The following is a 4,034-nucleotide window of genomic DNA, read 5'->3' on the forward strand; positions in this document are numbered from 1 at the left end:
CCTTCTCCAGGGCGCACCGGGACCTACGCGCCCCGCCCGGCCGCTCGCTTGCCGCGGCTGGAGAACCGCCGCGCCCGCCGCCCCACGTGGGGCCGCACCCGCTCGCGGACCCAGCGTCCGATTGGCCGTCGGTCAGCCAATCAGAAGGCGTTGTTGGCAGCGGCCTCGCCAATTGGCCGCGGGGAGCCGGCCAGGGAGGGGCGGGGCTTCCTTTTGTTCTTTCCTCCGCGGCACCGCGGGCCCCGCCTCCCAGGCCACGCCTCGGGGTCCCCCGCAGCCCCGGCTCCGCCGCTGCGGGTGCCCCCCACCCCAGAGCCCGGGTCAGGGCCGCCGGGAGCCGCCGGGAGCCGCTGAGGGACTGCGGGCCGCGGCCGAGGCCCCCTCTCGCTGGCTGCTCCGGGGGCGGCCCCCTCCCGCCCCCTTCCCAGCCACGCACCCGCCGGCTTGCTCACACGCTGGAGAAAGAACCAGCCGCCTGAAACGCGGCCTGCGCAGGGCCTGACCTTGGACAAGCCCTTTCAGCTCTATCCCTCAGTTCCCTTACCCTTGCTTCCTCCCTGTCTCCTAGGACTTGCGGACGAGAAGAGCCATTGAAAAATGAGCTCAGGCTCTTTCTAAAATGTACCCTATCAGTGATAGAAAGGCTCCGATATCTCCCGGGGGGAGCACGTGGGAGACCGCCGAGGAGGGGGGCTGAGCGTCCGGATGTTGCTAACCTGAGACCCGAGGCGGTATTCAGAGTGACAGTCCTTTCCTAATCAGACTGGGCTGGGTGGGGGTTGGGGCAGAAGCCCTGCCTCAGCCTGGCCAGCTGTGCAAACTCTCCCTAAATCACCCTCCCTCTCCCATCACTCTTCACAGTGGCCTCCCTCTGGGGTGGAAAGTGGTGGCCCCAGGAGCCAGGGCCCTCGCAGGGAGAGAGGGCGCTGGGCTGGGCTAGGGGGTCAAGGGTTCAGGTCTGGTCTTTCTTCCTCCCAGCCCACTACCTTCCCCTAGAAACTGCCTGGAGGCATTTCCCAGTGAGATGGTGTCCACACGTATATCCTGGGAGGCTGCCAGGCTGTGGGCACAGGGCTCCCAACCTCTAGGCTGAGGCTTGAGGTCTCCTCCCCTGGGGAGCCTTTCCTTCCCCCACCCACCACCTCCCAGGCCAGCTCCTTTCCTTCCGTGAAATGGCAACCAAGGAGACCACCACGGCAGGGCAGGACCCCTGGAGGGGAGGAGGTCAGGCCTCAAGGATTCCTCAGTGCCCCTCCAACTCCCTTGACCTGGAAAAGCCCAAAAGCCAGTGTTGATGGAGAAGATGGAGCCCTGACAGTGGCTCAGGGATGGCAGCTTGATCAAAATGAGAGTCACCAGCAAGGTCAACAGGCAGACTTGAGAGTAAAATGTAATTCCCTGAGAAAGACAGGTCGGAATCTGATCAGTGTTCAGAATGGCTCTTCACGCCATTGATGGCCCAGTCCCTCAGCCATAGGTGACTTCTTGGCTCTGGCATGCTAGGCCACCCACTCCAGCTCCCGGCAAGCAGCGTGGGGGTAGAGGCCTACCCTGCAGCCTGGCTGTAGTGGCCCCTGGAAGGACTCCCAGCATCAGGGCCTTGGCAGGTGTCTGCTGGCCCCCTGGTGGGGGGGTGCTGAGAGGCTGACATCTGCAGAGTGTTTTTACTGTTGGACAAATTGAATCAATTAAACAGGCCCCATTGGGGTGGCTGGGAGCCCAGGGAAGGGGAAGGAGGGGGAGCAGAGCCAAGGGGGCAACACAGCCTGTCTGGGACATCTCGCCAGTGAGGATTCAGGCTGAAGAGGCAAGTTGGATGCACCCTCTTCTTAGCTGTTTGGGGACAGGAACCCTCTGTGCTGACCACAGTGAGGGAGGGAGGGTCCTGGGGCAAGTTAGGGGTGACATGCAGGAAGCTCAGCAGGGACTGGCGCCGGCACCCCCCTGCCCGGCCGACACCCCTTCTCCACCCGGGATGTGGGCCCTCGGGCTCCCCGGCCAGCCGGCTGCCCTACAGGCTCTCGGGCGCCAGACCTCTCCCTGCACCGCAGGCTCCTGTCAGTGGTGTTTTGTTGCTCTCACATGGAGGCCTCCGGAAGATGCAGGCTCCGCCAGAGAGAGGAGGCTGCCCCAGGAGGCTGGAGGAGCCAGCAGAGGGGAGAGGAAACAGACTGTGGAGGTGATAGCAAGGGCTGCCGGTCACCCACCTGGAGCGGAAGCCTCTGGCTTGGGCAGGCCTAGAATGACTTAGGGGCCGGCTGCTCTGTGACCCCACTGACCAGGGGCTGGCTACGGCCCTGGGAGCTCAAGCAGCTGCTAGAGCAGCCCCTACCAGAGCTGCACCCGGTTGCCTGACTCTAGCAAGGGCAACAGGGCCACTTCCTCAAATGCCCTTCCTCAAAGACCTAGGGGGCCGAGGGGCATCTCCTTGGGCTGCAGCTGCGGGGGCAGGGTTTCTGTGAGCCAGGCCAGGACTCCCACCCAGCTGCCACCCTGGCACAGGCCCTCTCCAGGTACCTTTGCTCTGTTCATGTGCCATGATGGTGATGACCTCACTGTCACCCTGGACAGCCAGACAGTATCTGTCCCTTAATGTCAAGCGACTGTTACTCAGCCACCTGAGGCAGACGGCGTCTCATCAGAAACTACCATGGAGGAAAGAGCAGTCAGGGGGAGACCTTCATCCGCCAGCACTCAGGAGCCATGGGACAGAGGCTGAGAATGGGCACTGCCCAGCATCAGGGCTGGGGACTGGCTGAGGGTGCCAGAAATTAGCCTGGGGCCAGCTAATTCACTGGGAGGCGAGGGGGAGAGCTCTGCAGCTGCCACAGCCTCTGGCCAAGGCCATCAGTTTGGGCGCTGCCCTTTCCTGGCCAGGCCGCCGTGCGACGCAGCCTGAATCCCAGGCCCGGCTGCCATAGCCCGGGGTCCTGCCGCCCGAGGAGAGGCAGGGAGGGGTGGGGAGAGGGTGATGGTCCATCTGCTGGTTCTGGGTTGCGTGTCACCTGCTGAGGACACCCCAACTCGGACCCCCACCTCACCCATGGGCCGTTTGGATGGACCAGAGGGACGCGAGACGGATGCCAGATCTTGGCCCTCCAGTGCCTTATCTTAAGGGAAGTGAGAGCTCAGGCCTCGTGGCAGGCGCCCCCAGGAGGGGGGATCATTCCAGGTTGGCCTGCAGAGGAGCAGTTAATGGGGAGGCGCGGGGCCCCGCAAGGAAGGAACCGCGACCGCTGCGGCCGCTGAGCGTTTGCTGTGTACTGGCCCTGACCTCGCGAGCTGCGGTGCAGCTGCGGAGCCGGACGTCGCCGCCCTCCCGCTCCCTTCCTCCGTCTGCCATCCTGGTGTGAACCAGGAGATCAACCTTTGGCGCCGCCAAGGGCTCTCTCCGCGGGAGCCCGCCGGCCGGCAGGAGCGGTGCGGGGGCGCCCTCCAGCGGCCGCGGCCGGGACGGCGCCCGACCTGAGGACCCGCGGCTCAGCGAGCGGAGCGCATGGGTTGTGGGGAAAGCTGGCCGCCCTTCCACTGCCAACCTCGCGACGCCTCCGCACCCTGCCGCCTCCGCACAGCGCCCCAACCCCTCTCGGCGCCCCGTATTCTTCACGGGGGTAACTGGGGAACTAAAAGGGGAGCTGCCCCGTGAGGCAGTGCCCCTCACAGCTCACCACGTGGGATGGAGAAGCGTAGCACACAGAGCTAGTAAAGCAGGGGCTCCAGCCCACCTGAAAGTAATCGACACCCCCGAACTCAATCAAGTCCTGCCACACCCAGGCCAAGAGCACTGTCGGAGCAAAGAGGTGGCAAACGCTGCTTCCAGTATCATTCACATACCCCGCACAATTCATCCGTTTCAAGTGTACAATTCCATGGTTTTGGTGTCATTACATTATTAACTTTAAAATTGTGGTAAATACATATATATAACAAAAATATGTCATCTAAAAACCATTTTTAAGTGTACAGGTCAGTGGCATTAAGGACATTCACAGTGTTCTGCAACCACCACCACTATCCTTTCCCGAAACTTTTCA

General features: G+C 63.1%; 1 long non-coding RNA gene across 1 annotated transcript; it reads right to left on the bottom strand.

Moving 5' to 3' along the window:
- Window positions 1–1,372: 1,372 nt before the first annotated feature.
- On the bottom strand, window positions 1,373–3,255 carry LOC140686366 (uncharacterized). The gene is made up of 3 exons (XR_012060118.1): window positions 3,042–3,255; window positions 2,518–2,645; window positions 1,373–1,667 (listed from the first exon to the last, which is right to left on the bottom strand). It is a non-coding gene; the product is annotated as an uncharacterized lncRNA (long non-coding RNA).
- Window positions 3,256–4,034: the final 779 nt, after the last annotated feature.

This window comes from Vicugna pacos, chromosome 16 (genome assembly GCF_048564905.1).
Source record: "Vicugna pacos chromosome 16, VicPac4, whole genome shotgun sequence".
NCBI classification, from domain to species: Eukaryota; Metazoa; Chordata; class Mammalia; order Artiodactyla; family Camelidae; genus Vicugna; species Vicugna pacos.